Raw genomic sequence first — 19277 nt, forward strand, 5'->3', positions numbered from 1 at the left:
AGAGAATCTCAAACAGACTCCATGCTCAGCATGGTGCCCAATGCGAGGCTCTGTTCCACAACTCTAGGATCATGACCTGGGCCAAAATCAAGAGTCTGATATACAAGGAACTGAGCGACCAGGCATCCCAATGTGTTTGTCCCCATTTTTTAAAAAAGGAAATATATTTATAGAAATTTACTCACTAGCTTTGACTCTGGGTTTTGACTGTTTTTGAGAATCCAATCCAGTCAATGTCCAGGAATAGAGATTTGCCACCATTAAGGTCATGCTGAAAAAAACACCATAGTTTCTAAAAACACATTACATCTCAAAAAGATGTAATCCAGAAACGCCTAATGTTACAACTGCATCAGTGCAATATGTGTATGACTTGCCAGCTTAGACTCATTTGGAGATATAATTTCTTTGTTTTTAAAAAAAATCTCTCTTGTTCATGTTGACCTGTGGTCTGATTTTGTGAAACATAAAGGGTCTGGGTGCATGATTATTGAGCTGGTTCCCCAAACACCCTTCCAGTTATAACAGTGCTTCTGCAGATTGCCACCCCCTTCCCCCATGCTTCCTACTTAGGATAATTTGATTTTTAGAAGTGCTCATTTAAATAGTATTCTACAAAGTATTGTTTGCTCTTCTACTTATATTATCAATGCTCATTATTATAGCTATCAGTGAAGAAAAGATAGTAATTAGACTTAGGCACAGCTGCAGAACAATCTTTGCCTGATACTTTGTTGAGGGTAGCTAATGCTCTCTCAGTTATACCTTTTTATTGTCTGGGTTTTTTTTTTTTTTGAGAATGTCCAGATTTAGCTAGATTTCCCCTTCTTCATTTCTCTAGGAGCCAATGAGTTGAAACTGCCATTGTTTTTCCTGATGTAAGTGTCACAGCAGAACCATCTCTGGGATGTCAGAAAGCTCATAGTTTTTGAAAACAGTACTGCACTGGGGCACCTGGATGGCTCAGTTGGTTGGGCATCCAACTCTTGATATTGATATCAGCTGGGGTTATGATCTCATGGTTCATGGGATTGAGCCCCATGTCAGGCTCTGCGCTGACAGCACAGAGGTTCTCTCTGTCCTCTATCTGCTCCTCCCCCACCTGTTCTGTCTCTCTCCCTCTCAAAGTAAATAAGTAAATGTAAAAAGAAAAGAAAAATCACACTGCGGTCATGAAAGAATTGAGGACTGAGTTTCAAGAAGATGAAATTTCTTATTTGCACAGTGTAACTGATCAAGCTATACTTTTGTGGTTAGTGCCACATGAATAGGTAATGTCAATATAGGGAGAATGAAAGAAGGAATCAGTAGAATTCTTTGATTGTAAGCAACAGTAAATAGACTCTGGCTAACTAGAAATTGTTAAGTTTTTTAAAGTATTTTTTAAATTTTATTTATTTATTTTGAGAGAGAGGGAGAGAGAGACTCCCAAGCAGGCTCTGTGTTGTCAGTACAGAGCCCAACGCAGGGCTCAGTCTCACAAACTGTGAGATTGTGATGTGAGCCGAAATCAAGAGTTGGATGCTTAACCCACCAAGCCACCCAGGTGTCCCAGAAATTTTTTTTAAAGGAGAGTTTATTGGAAGGACATGGAGGGGTGAGGGGAAAGGTGTGCTCACAGAATTGAAGGAAAAACTGAGAAATCAAGCTGAAAAGCCATACTCAGAAAGAGCAGGGGTAGAACAGAATTTGGGTCTCTAGTGAGGACTTGCAGGTGGCTTCTTCCAGTGCTGTCATCTTGATGAATGAATAATAGCCATTTTCAGTTTCATTTTTATTTTCCTAAAGAGTAAAATTCCAGAGAAAGAGCTTTGCAGTGGCTTAGCTTAGCACATGTGGCTTCAGGGAGACTGGGGACCTTGCCCGGCAGCCCCACCAGTCAGTCTCTAATAAAGCAGCCCCTAAACACATTTTATTTTATTTTTTTAAATTTTTTTTAACGTTTATTTATTTTTGAGACAGAGAGAGACAGAGCATGAACGGGGGAGGGTCAAAGAGAGAGGGAGACACAGAATCGGAAACAGGCTCCAGGCTCTGAGCTGTCAGCACAGAGCCCGACGCGGGGCTCGAACTCACGGACCGCGAGATCATGACCTGAGCCGAAGTCGGACGCTTAACCGACTGAGCCACCCAGGCGCCCCTAAAAAGCACATTTTAAACAAGACTCAGAAAGTACTAACTGTAAAGGAAAAAATTGATCAACTAGACTACATTAAAGTTACAACTGTTTATCAGTAGGTGAGAGAGTTAAAAGCAAGCTACATCACGAGAGAAGATACTTGCAATACATACATACCTGAGAACTCCTATCCAGAATGTATAAGGAACTTCTACACATCAACTTCTATAAAGCAGCAGACCACCCAATGGAAAAAAAGCCTTGAAAAGGTGCTTGCAGAAGAGGATATCCAAATGACCAGTACATGCACAACTTCATTAGGCATCAGCGAAAGCCCAATTAAAGCCACAGTACCTACCATCACGCACCTACCATTATAGCTAAAATGAAAAACTAGACAATATCAAGTGTTGACAAGGATTTAGAGCAAAAAGAACTCTCAGTCGCTGCAGATGGGAGTGTAAGTGGGTATGATCACTTTGCATACCCAAAGTCATATCAATTCCGTACCTGGTTAGGTACCCAAGAAAAACCCACGCATGTATGTGCCAAAAAGCACGTATAAAAATATTCACAGAAGCATTGGCTACAGTTAATTAAGTTTGGAATCTATCAACTGTCCATCAGCCAGAATGGATAAATCATGTCACACCCACACACTTCAATATAGAAAATGCAATACGGTATAGAAAATACAATATAGAAATGCAAAGTAACACACCGTATGCAACAAAGTGAATGAATTTCACGGATATACAGAAGACATACTATATGATGTCATTTATATAAAATTCAACAGTAAGTAAATGAATATATGGTGTGAAGAGTCAGGATAGTGGACACCCTGGGAGGGTGCAGTTAGTGTCTAGAATGGGGCTCTAAGGGGTCTTCTGGGGTACAGACCATGTTCTGTCTCTTGATCTGGGTGTGAGTTATCTAGGTGTCTTTACTTTGTAAAAACCCATTGAATTGTATTTATTTTTTATTTTTTTGAAGATATCTGCATTGATGCTTTATTTGAAACAGTTCTTCTGAGTTAGAGGGTTCTTGCATCAGATGAGTGAAGATTCAAAGCAGGGAGAAAAGAAAGGTGCTTGTCATTTTGAAAGTCACAGATAGTTTTTCTTTCTATAATTAGATTAGGAGACAAAAAATGATCCCACTATTAGTGGGAAGAAGCTTCTAGGGTCTGGCATTTGATGAGGTAGATATTCAGTTGCTGGGCATTCCCATTGTTTTTCCATGGCAGAACATAGAGCAGAGACTTGGGAATACGCATGCCTGAAGCCAGGTTACTCTTATGTTCCATAAGTGTGTTGCCTGCGGGGCTGTTGTTGACACAGTAGTTGGCTGTGCCCCAGACAAAGGGGGGTGCTGCTCTGTTCCCATAGATCTTAATCCCAGTCTTCACCACAAGGAAGGCACTGCCATGTGCTCTCAGCCAGAGTCTCCTATCCTCTAGGGTTCCTGGTTTGGTTGATAACATTCTTCTCAATACAACTTTTATCATCACAGCTTGAGATGTGGTGACTGATTTTGGCCCAAGGAACCTGGTGAAGGGACAAGTAGCCAATTGGTTTGTGACGTCAGGATGATTCTTTCTGCACTTGGTAAGATGATAGAGAAACCTACAGGCCCTGATCTGGTGGTTTTTATCATAGGGGCATTGTAATAGCTTTTCAGCATCCAGGGAATCCATGTACGTTTCTTCCATGTGGGAAACGAAGGCGCTGAATCCAAGTGCCCAGTTCAGACAAGCTCTCCCCACGTTCAGAATGCATTGAACTTTAAATGTGTGATTTATGTTGTCTTTTTTCTACGGGTGTTTTATATTTGAATAAAAACGTTAGGAAAAGAGAAGAGAATAATGAAAGCCCTCCCATTGACACATGCCCTGGAATAACAATGCCTGGGTTTGAATCCTGTCTGTCTCTGACTGTTTGACCTTGAGCAAGCTGCTGCTTTGTGCCTCAGCATTGTTATTTGTAAAAGGGAGGCAATTGCAGTACCTACCTCATTGGACTGTTAGAAGGATTAAATGAGATAATCCAGGTAAAATGCTTACAACAGTGCCAGGTACACAGAAAGCAAAAGTTAACTGTTAGGTACATATATTGTGGAGTCATTTCTCCATGCAGGACGCACCAGGGGAATGCAAAGAAGTATAAACCCTTGGCCTCGAGTTGCTTATAACAATAGTAATTAGAAAGACAAGGTATGTAAAAGAACAAATAATTGACACTACAAGAGGGTATTAGGAAATTACAGATAAGAAAAATCGAAGAATTCAATGGAAGGAGAAATTACAATATGTTAGAGTATTCCAGGCAAAACTCAGAGAGTTGTGAGAAATCAGAAGAGTGGCTGCCCTTGGAGTGGGTGTGATAAGAAAGCAGTACGAGGGGACTCGTTTCTTCAGCTGGAACTGCTTACATAAATATAAAAATTTTTGATATGTACGCCTTTCAGTATGTGTGTTGTCCTATAGGATTTTGAACCTGGTTGACATTTGACCTTAGGCAAGGTACTTAACCCCTGTGAATTTCATTTTCTTCACCTCCAAACTATACCTAACACCTTCCATAGGGTTGTCAGGAGGATTATTGAACGCAGTGTGTGTAGGATGCCTAGTCCAGGATGGGACAGATATTTCATGTATCTGATGTGCTAACTGGGATAGAAGGTGACTGACTGGGACAGACCTTCCCTGTGTTAAGATTTGGAGCCTTTGTTTGGGGCTTATTGCTTTGTTGAGGGAATGACCTCATGTCATTATTGGTGTTGTGAGTGGAACCTGTCGCAGTGTGTCAGTGTGAAGGCACGGTGACTCAGCTGCTGGGACAAAGGGCACTTCTGCTTATCAGAATCACTGCTGGACAGTTGTCCCACACCACCACTGTCCTTTTCCTTTTCCTGCTTAGTCAGAGCCACACCTGCGAGCGAGAGTCAGTGTCTGATCCAGGTGTGTATCAGTAAACATTTGCCGAGTGTCTACTGGGTGTCAGGTGTTGTGGTAGAGTCTGATGGAGTTTGTAGGGATGAATAAAAACAGGGTAAAAAATAACATAAGATGAAAGATAGGCCTTGCCTTCAAATAGCTTATAGTCTAGTAATAAGATACAAGTTCTTTTTCTGAAAGTCGTTTTTCCCCCTTCTCTCCCCTCTTTGTCCTGTTACCCTCCATTCACCCAGTACATGTTCTCATTTGCACACCCCCCTCCCCATCACATGCAAACCCTTCCCTGAAATTCACCCCATGTAAGCAGGCTAAAAGCCATTGAACATGGCCTCTATCCAACAAAAGCAGTCAACTCGTAGCACGTATCTTTTCCTTGGCTCCCCCCAAATTATAGAGAGCCACGCCTTAGGTTAATTATGATAACAAGAATAACCACTTATTAGGTGTCTGGCACATGCAAAGAATTATGCCAGGCACTTGCCTACATTATCTGTAACTCTCACGGCATCTTGCAGGGCATCATTATTCCATTTTATAGGTGAGGGACCTGAGGCTTGAAGAACTTAAATAATTTACCTAACATCATCTACAGCCTGCTTGTGGCTGCCACAGAGCAAGCCTGTTGTCTCCCACGTGCCATGCTCATTGTCAAGCTGTTTGCAGTGTTTGCTCTGATGATTAAATAACGTAAACACCCTTCTGAGTCAGTTCATCAGTCAACTGTGCACATATAAACCTATGTGGTTAGGAGAGGTTGGTGCCATGGTCACTCTTGCTGTAATTATTCTACCTTGACTGGATATGTCAATAAAGAGCCACTCAGCCTTGCAAACAACTTCTGAGCTCTTGTTTTGTAAATGCCTTAATATTCAGCAGCGCTAGCCTGCTGTGCCATTGGAAGGGATACTGAGCCTATTTCATGATCTATATTAAAATCTTGGATGCAGGTGCCACAGGAAGAGCCTTTATGTATTGAGAAAATTCTGCCATTTTGGTCTTCCCTTACTAGGCTGTCTCTCTCAGATTGATTTCTTAAATTTTTTTTTTTTCAACGTTTATTTATTTTTGGGACAGAGAGAGACAGAGCATGAACGGGGGAGGGGCAGAGAGAGAGGGAGACACAGAATCGGAAACAGGCTCCAGGCTCTGAGCCATCAGCCCAGAGCCCGACGCGGGGCTCGAACTCCCGGACTGCGAGATCGTGACCTGGCTGAAGTCGGACGCTTAACCGACTGCGCCACCCAGGCGCCCTCTCAGATTGATTTCTTACCACTAGCCTCTGTTCTAGAAATCTGTACACCGATAGGGGTATCTCATGCAGATTAAAGTGAGCATTGCTGTGAGCTGGGCACAGAGGAGACAGTGATAAAGTACATGTTCTGAGTGGTTTTGTACAAAAAGGAACAATGCAGAGTGACTGCTATTCCCACTAGTCCAAGTGTTTTTGGGTCTTGGCTTCTAACCCTGTATAAGCCACTCAAACTAAGATAGCCAACTCTACTTAATCCCAAGTCTCATGGTGTATATTGGGCACAAGTCATGTTCAAACGAGGAGGGAGATCAAAGCCAGCAAATCACTATGGGTTTGGGGTCTAATCTTAAGCTTTTCAAGCCTAGAAAGTCAGTCATGTTCTTGTTTTGAGAGGTAAGGCTTTCTGGAGATTGACACACAATTTACAATAGGAGATGTATGTTGGCAGTATGAGTAACACCAGTTATTTGTTCAAAAACTAAAAGCTACTATAAATTGAGTTTCTTCTGCATGTGCTTCGATCCTTAGGTATTCACAACCACCCCGCAAGTTTCTGAATAGTTACTCACATTTCACAAATATCAGTACTGAGCCAGCATCCCAACCAGGTGGACTTAGTTCCAAATCTTATACTCTTTCCACTCTTCCTCAGTGCCTGAAAGCATTCTATCTGCTGTTATATTATCAGCTGAAATGCCCTTCCTTTTGCCAGTTTGGCTTCAGCCAACTCAGGCAGAATTATCAGTCATTTTTCATTTTGGGATCACACAGCACTTTGCATAAACCTATGAGAACAGTTTGTATTGCATCATAATTGCAATGACAGTGTCTTACACATTGTTTTTTTTTTTAATGTAGGACCTGTTGCAGTGCCTGGCAGTGTTGTGTAGTGGAAGGACTGAGTTTAAATCTTGTGTCTAATTTTGCTAACATTATATCCTTAGCATGTGACACACCACCTGTTAGCAAACCGTATATGCTCAGTAAATCTTGAATGAACTAATGAATGAGTAAATACAATCTTGGGTATTAGTTTTCCTCTGTGAATCTTTTTCATTATTAAAACTGATGGATAATAGTATCTACTTTGAAGGGTTGGTGTGAGATTAGATGAATCAATGAACCAGGGTAAGTGATGGTGTGCTAGTGACTTTTGAGATTCAGGTAGTGGTTTTAAGATTTATCATGTTGCTGCATGTCTAAATATTTAGGTTTATCATAACTGTAGTCCTCTATTATATGAATATGATGCAATTTGCTTATCCATTCTCTTATTGATGGATATTTGGGGTGTTTCCAGTTCTTTAATGAATAAAGTTGCTGAACATTCTTGAACAAATCTATCTGTGGACATATTTTTCACTTCTCTTGTATACAAACATGGGAGTGGAATTGCTGGATCATACGTTAGATGAATGTGTAAATTTATTAGAGGTTGCTAAACCATTTTTCCAAGTGATTTTACAACTTTATACTCTAACCAACAACATAAGAGAGTTCTAGTTGTTCTTCATCCTGTAACACTTGATATTATCATGCTTTCCAGTTTTAGCCATTCTAGTGGATGTGTGGTATCTCATTGTAGTTTAATTTACACATCCTTGATGTCTAATAACCTTATCATGTGCTCCATGGCCATTCATATAGCTTCTTTTATGAAGGGCCTGGGTTTTGGGGGGGTTATTTCTCTTTTTATTATTGATTTGTGAGGATTCTTTAGGTATTCTGAATATGTCTCTTTTCGGTAGCTTGCCTTTTTACTTTTAAAGTGATATCTTGATAAATAAATTGATTTAAGAAAATCGACAATAGCCAAAGTATGGAAAAAGCCCAATGTCCATCAATGGATGAATGGATAAAGAAGATGCGGTATATATATACAATGGAGTATTATTCGGCAATCAAAAAGAATGAAATCTTGCCATTTGCAACTACATGGATAGAACTAGAGGGTATTACGCTAAGCGAAATTAGTCAGAGAAAGACAAATAGCATATGACTTCACTCACATGAGGACTTTAAGACACAGAACAGATGAACACAAGGGAAGGGAAGCAAAAATAAGATAAAAACAGGGAGGGGGACAAAACATAAGAAACTCTTAAATATGGAGAACAACAGAGGGTTACTATAGGGGTTGTGGGAGGGGGGATGGGCTAAATAGGTAAGGGGCATTAAGGAATCTACTCCTGAAATCATTGCTGCACTATATGCTAACTTGGGTATAAATTAAAAACACAAAATTTTAAAAAATGAAAAAGAAAAATAAATTGACAAAATCAATTTATTAATTTTTTTTTTCCTTCATGGTGGTGCTTTCTTTGTCCTCAGAAGTCATTGCTTACCACAGGTCATGAGGTGGGTTTTTTATGTTTTCTTGTAGAAGTGTTATAGTTTTGGCTCTCATATAGATCTGTGATCTTTCTCAGTTTAATTTTAGTATATATAGAGAGAGGAAGAGATTAAGGTCAATTTTTTTTTTCCATATGTATGTCTAGTTGCTCTAGAACATTTTATTGAAAAGAACTTTCCCGTTGAATTCTTTGGCACTTTTGTCAAAACCCAAATGACTGTATATGTTTGGGTCTACTTCTAGACTCTCTATTCTGTTCCATTAACCTATTTGTCTTTCCTATCATGCTGTCTTAATTACTGAGTGTTTACAGTAAATCTTAAAATTTAGTAATGTAAGCCCTCCAGAATTTTCTTCCTCAAGATTATCTTGGCTATTGACAGGCTTTAATAAAAATTGACAGCTTATCCATTTCTACCAAAGGGAAAAAAAAAGTCTGGGGATTTTGATTGGAATTGCATTGACTCTATAATTCAATTTCACAAATTTTTCCATCTTATACTTTGACTTTTCAAATCCATTAACATGAAATCTCTCCATTATTTACGCCTTCTTTAATGTCACTCAGCAGTGTTCCATGGTTTTCAAGTATAGAGAGCTTCTGTATCTTTTATTACATTTACTTCTGTGTATTTGATATTTTTATCATATTGTAAATCATAATTTTTAAAATTTCATTTTCCAGGGATGCCTGGGTGGCTCAGTAAGTTAAGTGTCTTACTCTTGATCTCAGCTCAGATCTTGATTTCAGGGTCATGAGTTCAAGCCCCACGTTGGGCTCTGCGATAGGTGTGAACCCTACTTTAAAAATATACATAATAATAATAATAATAATAATAATAATAATATAAGATAAAATTTTCCATTCATTTGTTACTAGTATTTAGACATACAATTTGTTTTTAGGTAATGATTTTGTATCCTGAGACCTTGCTGTATTCACTCATTACTTCTATGATTTTGTTGATATTTTTGGATTTGCTGAGTACATAATCATGCTACCTATGAAGAATTTTAACTCTTTATTTTGCTTTTCATTTCCTTTCCTTACCTTGTTGCCATGCATATGCACTCCACTACAGTATTGACTAGAAGCAGTGAAATTGGGAGAAAACATTCAATATTTCATCATTATAATATTAGCTGAGTTTTTTCTTATATATACACCCTTTAACAGATTGAGGAATTTGTCTTCCATTTCTAGTATGCTGAAAGTTTTTATCATAAATGGGTATTAAATCTTATTCATTTATTGAGATGGTCTCACAAAATATTCTTATACAACACATTATTGTATGCGTGTGTAAATAACATCTGTAATATTCCAAGGAGGTTCAGAGGACTTGCCTAAGAGGACAGAAGCCCAGGCACATATTGTAAGGTGACCACCAGGTCCTAGTACAGTTTTGTGTCCCATGATTCCCACCTGAGTCCTACAGTTAACTATGTTATTTTCAGTTTCCCCTTCATCAACCTTTATAATAGTACAGATGTCTCTTATTTTGATGGTAAAAGTGGGACTTTGGATGCTTTTTATTATTTTTTTCGCTTGCCTGTATCTTCTAAATTTTCTTCAGTGAACATGAACTGCTTGTGTTAGAAGGAAGTTTTTAACCTTTGGTGTAATTAATGAGATTACAGATTAGTAGACTTTAGACCCATTCCTATCAATTCTTTCTGAAATTATACCCAAGTCACCTTTTAATTTAATGGTAGATGACTAAACTCTTCTTTGTTGATCTTTCTATTACTTAATTTCTGAAGATGTTCATTTTTTTCTGCTTTCCCAACTTAGGGTTCCTAGATGAAGGTCCCAGCACAATTAAGTTCAAAAGACTGTAATGTAGTAGCCAGAGTGGGAAAATAAACACAAAGAGATCATGCCTGTGTGTGCTCTGGCAGAAGTGTAGATCAGGGACTTTAGCCCTGCTTGAGAATTTAATGACTTCCAGCAGGTTGGTCTGATTCCAGAGTGATTTTGCTCAAAGGTAATTCTTTCTAAACTTTTTTTGTAATGTTTGTTTATTTTTGAGAGAGAGAGAGAGTGAGCATAAGCAGCAGAGGGGCAGAGAGAGAGGAAGACAGAGAATCTGAAGCAGGCTCTGCCCTGTCAGTGCAAAGCCTAATGTGGGGCTTGAACCCTCGAACCATGAGATCATGACCTGAGCCAAAGTCAGACGCTCAACTGACTGAGCCACCCAGGTGCCCTTCTAACCTTGGTTTTAAGTTCTGGCATTTATGTCTATCCAAAACAGTTGGGTATTTGGAATCCTGGAGCTGGAGAAACCTCTGTCAGACCAGACTGAGAATGATAGCTCTAAGATATGGAATAGGGACTAGATAATAACAGATAGGCTGTTATTTCCAGCTGCTGTGCTTTTTTTTCATGGAACTGGAAGTCATTATCTGGAGAGCCACAAGTCCTTGAAAGTTCATTCCACTTCCGGGAAGTAAGAGTCACTTGCCTGCCAGCAGTTAGAACAGGCTTTTATCACTGGAGATGCAGAGCACCCCCCCCCCCCACAAAGTCATTCTAAGTCACTGCCTGGTCAAAATAATCACTATTTTTTTTTTCTTTCTAGTCACAGGTTCCTGATACAGGAATGTTTTCTGCTTTTTCTCAATACCTAATGTGCCTACCAGTGAATATTTGTTGCTTTATGTTGATTATTAAAATTAAAATGTTCATACTAAGCAAAAACAAGACAAAACAAACCTCAAAATGAAGAAATAAGTGCCCTCTTTCTCTTCTTTCATCAGTAATAATGAAAGTAATTTAAAATGTGTAGCATGCCATGGGGTACCTGGGTAGCTCAGTCAGTTAAGCATCTGACTCCTGATTTTGGCTCAGGTCATGATCTCACAGGTCATGAGTTTGAGCCCCGCATTAGGCTCTGCACTGACAGTGCTCAGCCTGCTTGGGATTCTCTCTCTCTCTCTCTCTCTCTCTCTCTCTCCCCCTCTCCCCCTCTTTCTCTCTCTCTCAAAATAAGTAAGTAAATAGATAAATAAATAAATAAGCTTTTAAAAAATGTGTAGCTTGCCATATTTTACAAGTGACATGCACATGTCTCGTTTGGTTCTCACAACCCTATTGTGATAGATAGATCAGCTTATTTTTATTATCCTTTTTAAAAGTGAGGAAACTAAGACTTAGAAATTGAGTAACTTGCTCGAGATTAGCTAGTTCTACAGACGTTGAGCTGCAATCCTAGTGCTACTGTACACGAGAGTGGTCAAGCTGAAGGTCATGAGCTCTGACCTCCTGGGTTCAGATTCTAGCTGCACCACTTACTAGTCTGTGACTTGTGTCAAGTCATCTAACCTCTGTGCTTCAGTGTCCCCATCAATAAAAACGGGAGAAGGTAGGATCTATGTTATATAGTGTTCCAGGATCAAGTTAAAAGTTTCCATACAGTTCTAGCAGGGCATCTGGCATACGGTACACGATTGGGGAGTGTCAGCCAAGCCACTGCTGTTGTCTTGAACATAGGGGCGGTGGTGGGTTATTCTTCCTCTCTCCTTCCAGCTCCCTCTCTTGCCATAAAACCTCAAGTCTGCTCCTCAAGTCACCAGAGAACTCTAGACACACTCCAGAAGTCACCAAGGGCCATGTGGGGTTAGACAATCCAATCTCAAATGAAATACTTTAAAGAAAAACTAACACCATAAAGATCTCTTTCCATGGCTCAATTTTGCCCTGATTTCTGAAGACAGTTTGTGCTTATCTTCTCTTATTCTTAACCATACCCCTCTTATTCTTAACCAGAAATCTTAAGGCGTTAGATAGAATACTTCATCCTCTCTAAATATTTTTGGGACCATTTATTCTTTATTTGCTAACAACCTTTATCAAATGCTGACTCGTGTATTTGCCCCAGTCTGCTCTTGAAGATAGGGCAGAAATTCCTTTGCTCTATAGTGCATGCTGTTGAAAAGTCTTTGAGGAAGCAAACCTCTGTTTTATGTTGTGCAACCTGCCCTATAAAGTCACCAAGGTTCATGCTTTGAAGTGGGAGGATGATTCTGCCTTTATGTCCTCCACTTGACTTCTCTCATTTATGCGAAGACAGGGCAACAGGTAGCCACACATACCAATCTGCTGTGTGTCCAGCTGCAGAGGATACTCGATCTGACACTTAGGAAATGCCCTCAGTGTGGGAAACAAAGGTTACTATTTTTAAAGACTGGAAGGCAGCATGTTTGTCAACATTTCAGCATGTCACAGCCAGGCAAGCTTTAGATTTGAAAATAGAAGCCCTGATCCCATGACCTCATCTCTGTCTACTGAAGTCCCTGACTCTAAATGTCAGTGGGAGTCACATTTACTTCATGAAGCAAATTATCAGCATCGATCACCCTTTATCCAGCATCTCAGTTTCTCATGACCCTTCACGTCCCCTGCATGTCCCCACCAAGGCAGCCAGACACTACATGTATATCCTGGAATTAATACAAACTGCCCTCCAAACCCGTTTAGCATCCATCATGCTCGTCCTAACAGCGTGGTCAGATACTGCCAACAGCTCCTGGCACGTACTGTCTTCCACACTGCCTGTTTTCAGTGTTGTCCCATGAAAACTCTGATGTGCGAATATTAACAACAACAAAAGTAGGTTCTAAAACCGTATATGCAGAATACTCCTAACTTTTAGATAGGTGTGTGTTCATGAATGTGTACTTGCACAGTGAGACAACTTGAAGGAAACACTAGAATGTGATGTCACTTACCTCCAGTGGCAGCAAGATTCAGGTGCTTTTGATGGTATGGGTTTCTGCACCATCCAAATTTTCTAAAATGTAACTTGTTCCTTAAAATTATCCAAAAAAAGTTAACCTCTATATTACAGAAACAAATTGTTAGTTATATTAGAACTTGGTGACTGGAACAATTCAAAAAACCAGTGTGCTTTAACATGAATTCACATATGAGTGCCTTGGATTCACTGGGCCTTAAATCCCGAGTTGTCCCCCGCTAAGGCAAAGAACACTCAACCCTGGTCCTGTGGACAGGTGGGGAACAAGTTGATTAGGCGGCATCCGTCTCTTCAGGATGTAGAAAGGTATGAATGTGTTTTTGGTCTTCCACTTTCCCTGCTCTCAGGTTACTTGATGCCATTTATATCCTCAGAAATACTGATGGTCTCTGGGACAGTTTTGAAAAGGCTATGACCTCTTTTTTTTTTTTTAATGTTTATTTTTGAGAGAGAGAGAGAGAGAGAGAGAATGCATGGGGGAGGGGCAGAGAGAGAGGGGGACAGAGGATCCAAAGTGGGCTCTATACTGAGAGCAGAGAGCCCCATGTGGGCTTCATACTCACGAACTGTGAGATCATGACCTGAGCTTGTGAGATCATGAGCTGAGCCAAAGTCACACGCTTAACTGGCTGAGCCACCCAGGCACCCCTAGGCTGTGACCTCTTTGATCTGATATGTAATCAAGCCTCTCAACATACAGGGTTTTTTTCCTGTTATTTATTTAATTTAATTAATTAATTTGTTTGAGATAGCATGAGCCGGGCAGGGCAGAGGGAGAGAGAGAATCTTAAGCAGGCTCCACAGCCAGTGCGGAGTCCCATGTAGGGCTCAATCCCACCACCCCGAGATCATGACCTGAAACCAAATCAAGAGCTGGATGCTTAACTGACTGACCCACCCAGGCACCCCTCAACACACAGGTTTTGGTATAATATATCTGTAAATAACTCTTTATGCCAAGATTGCTTTTTGCATTTCTCTTTCTCTGTCTAAATGAAATAACTCTCCACCTAGGACCTACTCAAATGGCATGAGAAGTTGTAGGACTTATTTGGAACCTAAAACTACCTCATTATCTGAATAATAATCATAGACCTTACCAAATAGCAATTGAGCACTTTTGAATGTTTAGAACATGTTCACGTGTGTTACTTCATATTTGCTTCCAAACTAGAACAGGGATTATGATTATCCCATGTTACAGATGGGGAGGGAAATGGCACAAAGAGCCTTGCCCAAGACCATAGCAGTTTTGTGGCAGAGCCAGGACTAGCAATAAAGCCTTCTCTTCCATGGCTTTTTCCAAGCTCGCACAATACCAAATGTCTTTTTCCAAGATGTTCCCCAAGGGAACCTAGACTCTAAGGAGTAATCATTATAATAATAATACCAAATATTTATGTAATGTTTGCTGTGCAAACTTTACCTGTATTAACTCAGTCCTTACCACACTTAAGAGGTAAATATTATTATTATCTCCATTTTACAGTGGAGGGAACTAAAGCCTACTACATTTAAGTAACTTGCCCAAGGTCACCATGTTAATAGGTAGAGTAGCCAGGATATGAACCAGGCTAGAGCCACAGTCCACAGACCACTTGACAATGCAGTCAGAGCCTAACTTCTTCCCACCTGTTTATGTCTAGGGTGACCCAGACCAAAGATGACAGCTCTTCAAATAAGAGTCTCAAAATTCCTCCCCTCTAAACTTAGAGTTTGAAGTGTGTCTTATATTATTTCAACAGTAAGAATACTATTCTATTTCCTTGTGAAAAGGATAAGGGAGAATGGAGAGGAGCAACAAAATAGTTTTGCTCAAAAACCAGACAAGTTTGGGGGCACCTGGGTGGCCCAGTTTGTTAAGCATCTGACCCTTGATTTTGGCTGAGGTCATGATCTCGCAGTTCATGAGATTGAGCCCCGTGTGGTGCTCTGCACTGACAGTGTGGAGCCTGTTTGGGATTCTCTCTCACTCTTTCTCTCTCTCTGCCCCCCACCCCCCCACACACTCATGCTCTCTCTTTCTCAAAATAAATAAGTAAACATTAAAAGAAAAAACAGACAAGTTTGGAAGTTTCTAGAAATTTATATTTGCCATGTTTCCTACAAAGATCTGGTCATCTGTCTCCTACCTGGCTACTAAAATAATTTCGATTGCAAGCAACAGAAGCCAACTTTACTAACTTTAAGTAAAATGAATTCATTCTAAGGATATGATAGTTTACAGAATTAGAAGAAAAGCTGAAAACTCAAACTCCAGGAAGTTGGTGTATCAGCTTTTACTGTGCTACATAAAAACCACATTGAAAATTAGCCCCCCGCCCCCCGACACACACACATACCCAGCTCCCCAACAATCATTTGTTTAGCTCAAGATTCTGCACATCCACAGTCCGGGCAAGCTTGAGCAATTCCTAGTCTGTGCCAGGCTAAGCTGTTCACCATAGGAGCTCACTCATGGGTCTGCAGTCACTGCCTGGTTGGCTAGGGTGCCTTGCATCTCCTCCACATGGTCATTTATCCCCCTGCAGACTCACTGCATCATGGTCTTGGGGTTCCAAGTACAGCAAAAGAGGGCAAGCACCGTCACACAAGCACTTTTCAAGTTTCCATTTGTGGTGTATTTGATCCTGACTAAAATGAATCCCATGTTCCAGCTCAGAGTCCACATGAAAAGGGACTGCCCAAGAGCGTGGAGAGAGGAAAGAAGAATCTGAGGCCATTTTTGCCATCTCTCAGAGATGGTCAGAAATCTTGGCAACTTTAAGCATCAAGCCAGCAAGAACTAATATGCAGGCTCTTTAGGGTGCCTCTATCTGAATAACTCAGCTCCCACTACTTTCCTGCACTTGCTTCAGTCTATTCAAGATTTCCAACAAGTATCTGACTTTGCTTGGGTCATATGCACCATGGATGGGGCACACTGAGTGAAGATCCATGAAGACTTGAATGGGGCGGGGGGGGGGGGCGGAGTCTGATTGTGAAGTGGTTACCCAAAATAGGGGGGTGGCGGTTGCAGGATAGGTAATACAGTATTTCTTCCATCGGTATTGTTGACTCCATTGATTTTGTCCTTCTGGTCTGAACCATGTAGGTTGAATTTTCCTCGGGGCTTTATTGAGAGCAAAGGTAACAGTCGCAACCTGTTACTCGAACAACAATTAAAACATTTACTTTGAAGACACTTGCTGAGCTGGTGATGTCCTTGGCACGGACCAGGATCTCACAGACATCTTCCTGCCATTGCTATTTATTCCCTGGGCACCAAGAGTGTAAACAAGAAAGGGAAATGAGGAGACTGGTGTTCTGATATTGAGGTCACACAGTCTTTGGCCCTGGCATCGACTCCAACAGTTATTTATTTAGGTCAGTTTCATAATTTCTGCAGAATTGGAAGACTGTTTTTAAAACTTTCTAGAAAGCAGGGAGGAGTGGTGATGAAGTCATATTTAGCATGATTCTAGGGAAGAGGGAAAACCTGAGATAGGTTGTTAGCATGACTACAGGAGCACTGGGGTATTTAAGATTGAATTATTGCCCAAATAATAGAGTTTAAGGGAATAAAAAATCTTATTTGGCAAAATACTTCTCTCTTTGGACTGATAACCAAGACCATTTTTTTTCTGGTTACAACAGCCCACTGTTATAAAGGACAGGGAAGAGGTGATATCTTTGTGTGTATGTGAAGTCATGCTAAGTATTTGAAACATGCCTAGTGCACTATAACAATTTTCTCCAAATGTTTGGTCATGTTTCTCCAAAGACTTAATCATGAGCCTCTAATATTGTGTGTGTGTGTGTGTGTGTGTGTGTGTGTGTGTGTGTGTGTGTATTGTGTGTGTATATATATATTATAAATTTATTTATATATTACAAACATACTAGGTATTTTAGTAAATGTTTTAGAACATATAAACAAAAATTAGAAATGTTTAAAGGATGGGTTAAAAAGTGAACAAAAATAGAGATTCTGATGTTTTCTTCCCACACCCCAGTGGATCATTCTGGATACCTCCTTGAGTGCATTCCTCTCCACTTTGAGGATTACTTGTCCAGAATACAAAAGCATCTTAGACCTGCCCTACAATTACAAAGGCACTTCTTTGTACCAGAGGAATAATAGAAAGTTGGATGTTCTGTCTTGACCAAAGTGTACTCAAGACTTAACACTTCCCTCATGTGATAGGCTAGTGCTGCTGTTTTGTAGTCACAATGACTTTGTGAATGCAGACCCTCAGATCCCTTATCATTCCCAAGCCTTTGGGGATTTATCTATGCAATGATTGTGGAAAGATTTGGACTCAAGGAATCATAACCTGAGATATTCTTCTCTCTCCATCCCCCTTTCCATTTCTTCCAGTTTTCTTCCTCCTTTCCTTCTTCAGTCTCCCCTTCAGTCTCCATCAGATTGATAACACAACTTCAAAGGCATTCTCTCTCCTCTTTTCCTTCCCTCTTCCTTTTGCTTCCCTGAGAATTCTAATAATATTTACATATTTTTATTGTGATAGCTAACATTTATTGAGCTGAAGCCCAGTTAAATGCAGTGTCCGTTAATGATCTCATTTCCCTTCACAATCCTGTTAAGTGGGTACTGTTATTATTTGCTTTGAGAATTGAGAAATCCTGCAGTTTAGAGAGGGTTAAGTAACGTGTCCAAGATCTCATAGTTTTCTAATGGCAGAGCCTGGACGAACTGACTCCAGAGCCCAAGCTTTACCCTTTTCTGTCTGCAGTGACACAAAACAGGCAGTAGAGACCAGCGTGAAGCCAGGAATTCAATCCATCATTAGTACAAACCACTTTAAAAATTTTTTTAATTTTTTTAATGTTTACTTATTTTTAAGAGAGAGAGTGAGCGCGTGAGTGGAGGAGGGGCAGAGAGAGAGAGAGAGAGAGAGACAGACAGACAGACAGACAGACAGAATCTAAAGCAGGCTCCAGGCTCTGAGCTGTCAGCACAGAGCCCTACATGGGGTGCAAACCCACAAATGGTGAGATCATGACCTGAGCCGAAGTCGGATGCTTAACCAACTGAGCCACCCAGGCGCCCCTGGTACAAACCACTTTTAAACCAGCCTTTCCCTTGTGAGCCTTGTGTCCACCCAGGAGATGCTGGTGTATATATGCCAGATGGTGGGAATGCTGTAACGAGTCAGGAAAAGTACCAAGTGTGCAAATCATCTGGAAATAACACTTCACTGTTTGCCTGCGGATTATCTACCTCATGAGGGCTTCTGAAAAATTTGAGACGTTCAGAAATACAAATAGAGCTCCACCAGCTAGAATAAATTTATTGTCACGCTAGAAATTAGCTGCTCTCCTGTTTTTCTAAAAAATTACCTTAACTTGATATGTTTACAGTTTGTAAGTTTCATCTACCCTCAGTCTACATAAGAATGTCTCCTTCGATCTTGATAACTAAACAGGAGCTGGATAAGTACTGAAATGAAATGAAATTACCAACTCCAAATTCAATTGAGAAGAAGTGGCTTACTGCACACACGAGCTGTTGGTTATTTTGTTACTGCCATTGCTGAAAGTCCACATGAAAAACAATGAGCTTTGGGCAATATGGGTGAAAAGGGAGTGATTTACAGAGATTTTTTCAGCTATTGTCAATTGCCCTTAACCTTTCTGTGGGTGATCTTAGACTGGCTAACGGTACCGCTACCACCAACAGACCTTTAGAACTTCTCCTGGAAGCTGTATTATAGCCTAGCAGAGTTAACACATGGAGCTAGGAGCCCGCTTTGCTCCTCATCCCCAGCACACATGTACCCAAGCAAGCATCTGTAATACTGTGTGAGAGCCCCCAGCTCTGTTCCTTTGCCCTT

General features: G+C 40.4%; 1 protein-coding gene and 1 pseudogene across 6 annotated transcripts in view; one reads left to right on the forward strand and one right to left on the reverse strand.

Moving 5' to 3' along the window:
- STON2 (stonin 2) overlaps positions 1 to 19277 on the forward strand; it is a 153496-nt gene that overhangs the window by 108986 nt on the left and 25233 nt on the right. The window lies entirely within an intron of this gene.
- LOC124512595 (gametocyte-specific factor 1-like) lies at positions 3055 to 3833 on the reverse strand (annotated as a pseudogene).

The sequence above is a fragment of the Lynx rufus genome, unplaced genomic scaffold (assembly GCF_022079265.1).
Source record: "Lynx rufus isolate CCGP_SWC_20201006 ecotype Redwood Valley unplaced genomic scaffold, mLynRuf1.p SCAF_17, whole genome shotgun sequence".
NCBI classification, from domain to species: domain Eukaryota; kingdom Metazoa; phylum Chordata; class Mammalia; order Carnivora; family Felidae; genus Lynx; species Lynx rufus.